This window comes from Callorhinus ursinus, unplaced genomic scaffold (genome assembly GCF_003265705.2).
Source record: "Callorhinus ursinus isolate GAN/ISIS: 27379988/994484 unplaced genomic scaffold, GSC_fseal_2.0 scaffold30, whole genome shotgun sequence".
NCBI lineage: Eukaryota > Metazoa > Chordata > Mammalia > Carnivora > Otariidae > Callorhinus > Callorhinus ursinus.
Genome location: NW_027397092.1, coordinates 1,201,555 through 1,209,618, shown reverse-complemented (window position 1 = coordinate 1,209,618; position 8,064 = coordinate 1,201,555). Strand labels below are relative to the sequence as shown.

Below are 8,064 nucleotides of genomic sequence, written 5' to 3'. Positions count from 1 at the left end.
AGGGACCTGGGATGAGAGGTACCAGAGCCGAATTCGTTTGCGGTGAAAATGGAGCCGGCTCGACTGGAATGGGAGCCGTATTCCAAGGTAGGCCTCCTGAGATTTACAGGTAAGCGCCCAGTTTTCTTTTACTGCAGTTTTAAAAGCTTGGGCATTTAGGCGAACATTTAATTGAAACTCCCCAGATCCTGTGTCGTACGGTATAAATGTTGAGGCTTCCAAAAGAACACAGAGGTTCTCAGGCTCTGCAGCCCTTTAAGGAAATCAGCCAATTTCAGCATGTGTCTTTCAGAGTGTGAGTAGAATTTGCTTGATCCTGACCCGTGGCCCCCAAGGACACCAGAATGTGTTAGCTGCAAAATGTACCCACAGCTGAAAGACTTGCCTCGATAAAGGTCGATCATTTCAGAAGCTGGCCGTGTATTGACTACTGTGTTCCAGAGACTAGGCTGACTGCGTATCGGAGACCTTATTTAAGGAGAGTGTATCATTTGTTAAAAAACAAAATCCAGGGGCGCCTGGGTGGCTCAGTTTTTGAGCGTCTGCCTTCAGCTCAGGTCAAGTCCTGGGATCGAGCCCCGCATCGTGCTCCCTGCTCAGCGGGGAGTCTGCTTCTCCCTCTGCCACTCTCCCTGCTCATGTTCCCTCTGTGTCTCTCTGTGTCAAATAAACAAAATCTTTTAAAAAACCCCAACAAAATCCAACCGACCAAGTTTGGGGATCATTGGCTTTATCAAACAGTTCATGGATTGGGTAACATCTCGTGGGACAAGCAGAGGGACGGTACAAAGCGGAAGGATTTTTTAGAAGGAGGGTGGGTTAAAGTTTTTAGCAGAAGAAAAGGATGCTTACCGGTAAGACTGCCTTCCCATCTGGGAGGAAAAAGCAAGGGGTGTTGTCATGTAGATGACCTTATCTTCTTTTGAGGGGATGGAGAGCGTCCCCCTGAATGGCTGACTCCCAGGCACTGATTGAAACACACCTGACTGACGGATGGGGTTAAGACCTTTCTGGGAGAGGCTGAAATGCAGTTTCATTGGGTACTAAGCCCCTTAAAATGACAGTAATTGGAAATATCATTTCCATCATTCAATCTTAAAAAACAAGTTTTTAGTGAAATTCTCTGCTGATGGTTAGATTTTCTAGTCTTTGCTCTTACACTTTTTTTTAAGATTTTATTTATTCATTTGAGAGAGAGAGAGAGAGAGAGAGCACGAGCCAGGGGAGGCTGGGCGGTGGGAGAGGGAGAAGCAGACTCCCCACTGAGCGGGGGGCCCCATGCAATGCGGGCTCAATCCAAGTGATGTAGATAAGAGCATTAGGATTCAAAGCCAACAGCCAGGGAAGAATTCTTGAGACGTCTTTGGTGCACAAAGGTGGTTTTATTAAAAAGCACCGGGACAGGACCCGTGGGCAGAAAGAGCTACCCTGGGGTCAGGAGGAGTGGCCCATTATATACATTCAAATTGGGGGAGGGGGTTAGAGATAGTGTTAAGTCTCTAAGGAATTTTGGAAGCAAGATTTCCAGGACCTTGAGGGGGCTAGCCATTGTTGGGAAAAGGTAATTTATTACGGTCTAATAAAACCTTAGTCACGAGACCCTTCAGAGGTGTATCAGTGAGCCATATGCTTGGGGGATGATTACCAACATGTATCTTGGGATTTAGAGAGAAAGGGAGTTTCCAAAGGCATTTTTATATGTTAAAGTAGACTTAGAGGATCTGGGAGCGGGGGAGAGGGTTGGGCTAGGATTGTTTTTTTGCCCTTAGCCAAGTATCAACATCTAGGCAGCTGAGTCCCTAGAGGAATGTCGCTCTGCCTGTTTCAAGGACGGTCAGTGGGCTGTAGGTAGTAAGGAAATTTAGTATTTTTCTGCTTTTGTTTCCCACCTCACAGGGACCCTGAGATCATGACCTGAGCTGAAGGCAGACGCTTAGCCGACTGAGTCCCCCAGGCGCCCCTCCTCTTATAATCTGACCAAGGTACAGGGTTTCAGAGTGGCCACTCCAAGGAGGAATGTGTCTGCATATGTTATGCTTCCCTGTCTGTAAAAATACCAATCTTGTACAAAACAACGAAAACTTGAATGCTTTCCTGCTCTTGGGCAGGGCGTGCAATCCTCTTTCTCAGGGTCACTTTATACCATTGTTATTTGCTCTGCCTCTGAAAGCCTTTGAGTTTTTCAAGGCTCAGAGGTTTTTTTTTGTTTGTTTTGTTTGTTTTGTTTTAAAGTAAGTTTTATACCCGTGTGGGGCTTGAACTCATGACCCCGAGATCAGGAGTTGCATGCTCCACTGACTGAGCCAGCCAGGTGTCCCCCGGCTCAGAGTTTTGGGAAAGGGAGGCATAGTGAATTGGGAAGAGGAGAAATTCTCAAGTCTTTTCGAGATCTTTAGTGGACTCAGCATGTAAGTATTTTCAAAAGCAAACTAGGACTCTGAAGTTGGTAATGCAAGTTGATTTGTCGAGGATTTGGTGGTAAGACGTATTCATAGGCCATTTTCAGATATAGATGATCGATTCTAAAGTGGATGAAGTTACTGGATTTTACCTAGGGGAAATTCCATAATTATCTACAGAGTCTAGAATTACCGTTAGGTGGCACCTTGTCCAGTCATGAGCAGAGACGTGTGTACTTTGGTGACGGTGCCCCCAAATCTGTCTTGATTCATATTCTATACTACCCTTCATGCTTTTCCTTTTCCCTAAAATATAAATTGCTTCAGAAAGTGTAGCCAGGACGGTGCCTGGCTGGCTCAGTCGGTAGAGCATGTGACTCTTGATCTCGGGTTGTGATTTTGAGTCCCGTGTTGGGCGTAGAGCTTACTTTTGCTGCTGAAAAAATCAAAAGGCAGAGAGGAGTGGTGGGGAAACAGGAAAGGAATTATTGCAGTGAGGCCAACACCAGGAAGGCAACGGACTGGCCTCTCAAGGACTGTGTCCAAAGCGCTGAAATACTTCCAGGTTTATATAAGGAAAGCGCAGGACAAAGATCAGGTGCATGAGGGATGCCTGGGTGGTTCAGTCAGTTAAGCGTCCGCCTTCGGCTCAGGTCATGAATCCCAGGGTCCTGGGATCCATCCTGGTGTTGGGCTCCCTGCTCAGCGGGAAGTCTGCTTTTTCCCTCTGCCTGCTGCTCCCCCTGCTTGTGTTCTCTCTCTGACAAATAAATCAAGTCTTTAAAAAAAAAAAAAAAGTCAGGTGCACGCAGGTGGGCAGTGAAGGTCCCGTCGATCCTTGTCTTGGGGTCTGTCACGCGGGGTCTTGCTGGCTCGGGGCAGTCCTTATTGCTTGCTGGGGTAGTTTGTTCCCATCAGGGATGCCTTACCTGCAGGGTCTTTGGCCAGAGGTAAGAGAGAAGCTGGAAAGAAGAACTTAATCCATTTAGAAAGTCTGAGGTCTAAAAGGAGGTGGTTGAAGCCCTCTTTGAAAAAGATTTTTATTTTTTTATTTTTTTACAGATTTTATAATTTATTTGACAGACACACAGCGAGAGAGGGAACACAAGCAGGGGGAGTGGGAGAGGGAGAAGCAGGCTTCCTAAGGAGCAGGGAGCCCGATGCGGGGCTCGATCCCAGGACCCTGGGATCATGACCTGAGCCGAAGGCAGACGCTTAACGACTGAGCCACCCAGGTGCCCCTGAAAAAATTTTTATGTGTGAATATGAGGCAGGCAGGACAGGGACCCAGGGGAGGGTCCCACAGGACCAGCCAAGAGCGTCCTTGGCTTCACCCAGGATAGAACTCCAGCGTGAGCCAGAAAAGGGAAAACGGACTTTATCCAGTGGCGTGAGTGACAGAGAATAGATGGAGTGTCTGGGAGACTCGGGAACCAAGAGAAGAATAAGTGTTATCATTGCCTGGGGTTAGGGGTTTATATTAGAAAAGGGTCTAGGGAATGTATTCCTTCAGGAATTCAAGGCAAGGTCTGATCACAGGTGAGTGTCAGGTGAACAGTGGGTATTACTCCATAAATTACCGAAGGTAGGGGTCCTGATGCCAGTCAACTTTTGTTTGAAGCGAATGTTCTGGAACATATTTGGGATCTGGCTCTTCTGAGGTGTTACCAGGTGCTTGGGGTCTTGGACGAAACTCAGACCATCAATAACTTTCCTGATTACCCCTTGAATTGGAACATGGCTTCTTTGGCTTATTCAGAGGCAAAATCTAGACCATGAGTAAATAGGTCTAGCAGAAAAACAGCGGACATGGGGCCTTCCTAAAATGGCGTCCCTTCAGCTTGCCTATCTGAAATAGTCTCATCGAAGCTCTGTTGGAGAAAACTGCTTCTCCCCCTGCAAAATTTTTTGCCTCATCCATTTTAATTCAACCAAAAGACACAAAAACCTCTCTTCAGGTTTTCAACCTATCCACAGTTCATTTGTATATAGTTTGACCACTGATGTTACTCAATACTTGAAAAGGTTATTTATGGAAATGAGAAAGATTTTCAGTCTATATTAACCTCCGTATGTGATTTGGGGCAAAGAAAAAATCATCACATTGAACATGGTCCAAAAAAATTTTTTTTAAGATTTTATTTTTAGTAATCTCTACACCCAACAGGGGGTTAGAACTCAGAACCCCAAGCTCAAGAGTCGCATGTTCTTCAAACTGAGCCAGCCAGGAGCCCCAGGACAAATGTTTTGGTGATGGAGATACATGAAATAAAGTTCAATTATTTGAGAAAATTATGTCAGTTCCCAATCAATCTAGGAATGTAACTCGCTGACCTAGACTTAATTTATGGGCTTTAATATTCTTAGATTATGGTGATCCATGATGTTGACCCTTTTTTCCCTACTGGCCTTTTATTTAAAAAAAATTTTATTTAAATTCTGATTAGTTAACATATCATGTAATGTTGGTTTCAGGAGCAAAATTTAGTGATTCATCACTTAAATAGAACACTCAGTCATCACAACAAGTGCCCTCCTTGGTACCCATCACCTGTTTCACCCATCCCCCACCCACCTCCCCAGTTTGTTCTCCAACTGGCCATTTTTCTAAGTCTTTCCAATCTGGGTTTCCTGTGATATAAGGACATTAGGCTCCATTTGGCATTCGGTGACTGTTCATTTGGATCTAGACATCTGGGGAATATGCTCTTGCATTAGTAGAAGAGGTGGGTGCAGGATGACAAGCTCAGACTAAAGCATTAGGTACAGGTACTTACATGTGCTGTAAAAATAGCGACTGTAATTAGGCAGGCCATCATGGTCTTTACTAGGGGGCTTGGATTGCCAATGTGAGGAAATGTGTTACAGATCCGATCTCTTCTACACAGATGAGCTAAGTCTTTAGAGAAAGGTTAGAGAATCTAGATCATGGCATTTTTTTTCTCATGCTGACATTCTGGGAGAGAATTTTGAGTAATTTTAGACCATCTGTATTTGCTTTTAGGGTTTCAGGATTTTGCAATTCCAGGCTGTTAATTGACATTACCGACATAATGGAACTCTGACTTACATTACCCTCTCCCTTAGATCTTCTCGTCTTTGCACTTGACTTCAGTAACCACCTCTTTGACAATGGTTCCACAGTGTGTGTCCAGCCTAGACCCCTGAGACCCAACCCCATTTATATAACTGCCAATTTGCCATGGTGTGACTTTGTGGTTTATAATAAATACACATTTGGTCTTTGTCCCTGTTCCTGGCACAGGGCTCTTAAGCCCTTGGAACTTCCTAAGGGAAGAGCTCACCAAAGATGCCCTCTGTTACGTTAATAAGGTGACTTGGGGGTCACACCTAAGGATGGGGGGTGGTTGCTGGTGGACCCAGCCAGGTAATTAGAGGGTTGGAACTTTCAGCCCCTCCCCACCCCACCTCTAGGGGCTGGAAATTGAGTTAAATCACCAGTGGCCGGTGATTTAATCAACCATGCTTATATAGTGAAGATTTCGTAAGAACCCAGAAGGAAGGGGTTTGGAGAGCTTCTGAGTTGGGAACCCATGGAAATTTGGGGAGAGTGGCATGCTCAGAGAGCTTGGAAGCTCTGTGCCCCTTTCCCAAAGGTATCCTTGTTTCATGCATCTCTTCCATCTGGCTGTTTCTGAGTTGTATCTTTTTATAACAAACCAGTGATTCAGTAAGTAAAATGTTTCTCTGAGTTCTGTGAGCTGCTTTAGCAAATTCATCTATCCCAAGGAGGGGGGTCATGGGAATCTGATTGATAGCCAGTGGCTCAGAACCACAGGTGACTACCTGGACTTGTGATTGGCCTCTGAAATGGGGAGAAGGCAGTCTTGTAGGACTGGGCCCTTTGTTAAATAACAAAATTCAACCAAGTACATTTGAGGATCTCATTGGCTTTATTGAATGATTCATGAATTGGGCAGCATCCCATCCAGCAAGTAGAGGGGAGTTCTGAGGAGTTGTACAGAATGGGAAAGTTTTTAAAGATTTTTTTTATTTATTCGAGAGAGAGAGAATGAGAGACAGAGAGCACGAGAGGGAAGAGGGTCAGAGGGAGAAGCAGACTCCCTGCTGAGCAGGGAGCCTGATGTGGGACTCGATCCCGGAACTCCAGGATCATGACCTGAGCTGAAGGCAGTTGCTTAACCAATTGAGCCACCCAGGCGCCCAGAATGGGAAAGTTTTTATGGGAGGAGCATAAGGCAAGGAAATTATTAGCACAAGAAAAGGAAGGTTCTAGGTGAGGCTGCTTTCTAGGGGGAAATAGCAAGGTCTCCTACCCCACAGATGATCTCTTTCTCTGGGGGCATGGAAAGGAACCGAGTGTGGACTCGGTGCGGATTGAAAAAAATTCCTGACTGACATGTTAAGACAACATTTCTGGGGGAGGTAAAAAATGCAATTAGATTATGTATTAAGCACTGGTTTGGGAACTTGGGTTTAAGTGACACCATTTTGGGCCTCTGGGTTTTTTTTGTTTTGTTTTTTTTAGTCTTTGTTGTTTTGTTTTTAATACCTTGAACTGTAGAATCTGATGCTTTGTCTGGGTAGGTAGTGTCAGAATTGAGTTAAATTGGAGACACCCAGCTATTTATCCAGAGAATCACTTGGATGTGTGAAGAACCCCGCCCCCCACATTGGAATCAGGTGTAGACCCTTACACGGACATGTGTATGGCCCAGTGGTACCTCATAAATAAAGTGCAATTTCCCAGGACTTTTCAACCCTTTTTCTGCCAACTCGGCAATTCTTTTTTTTTTTTTTAAAGTGTATCTTTTTTTTTTTAAGATTTTATTTACTTATTTGAGAGTGAGAGAATGAGAGATAGAGAGCACAAGAGGGAAGAGGGTCAGAGGAAGAAGCAGACTCCCCGCTGAGCAGGGAGCCCGATGCGGGACTCGATCCCGGGACTCCAGGATCATGACCTGAGCCAAAGGCAGTCGCCCAACCAACTGAGCCACCCAGGCGCCCTCCAACTCGGCAATTCTTATCAAAAGACAAGCTATTAAAAATCTTTTATTTAGCGCTCTTGAGCTTCTCCCTGGGCGGCCGCACGGGAGGGAGGCCTAGATGGCAGATGAGATCGCCAAGGCTCAGGCCGCGCGGCCTGGTGGCGACACGACCTTCGGGAAGATAATTCGCAAGGAAATCCCATCCCAAATCATTTTTGAGGATGACCAGTGTCTTGCTTTCCATGACATTTCCCCTCAAGCACCAACTCATTTTCTGGTGATACCCAAGAAACCTATATCTCAGATTCTATAGCAGAAGAAGATGATGAAAGTCTTCTTGGACATTTAATGATTGTTGGCAAGAAATGTGCTGCTGATCTGGGCCTGAAGAAGGGTTATCGAATGGTGGTGAATGAAAGTTCAGATGGGGGACAGTCTGTCTGTCATGTTCATCTCCATATTTTTGGAGGTCGGCAGATGAATTGACCTCCTGGTTAAGCATGTTTTAAGGGTAATTTTCCCTTCTCTAGGCAATGGTCAATATTTCCCAGTTCCAGTATGTTAAACAGTATACTTACTTTTGCCTGTGTATGGAGAGATTGAGGAAATAATTTTTAAAACCCATACATAATAAAAGAATGTTGCATGGTTTACAGTAAAAAAAAATCTTTTATTTATTATTACTATTTTTAAAG

General features: G+C 45.0%; 1 pseudogene; it reads left to right on the top strand.

The window, feature by feature from the left end:
* The first annotated feature begins 7,487 nt into the window (after positions 1–7,487).
* LOC112815161 (adenosine 5'-monophosphoramidase HINT1 pseudogene) lies at positions 7,488–7,855 on the top strand (annotated as a pseudogene).
* The last annotated feature ends 209 nt before the right edge of the window (positions 7,856–8,064 follow it).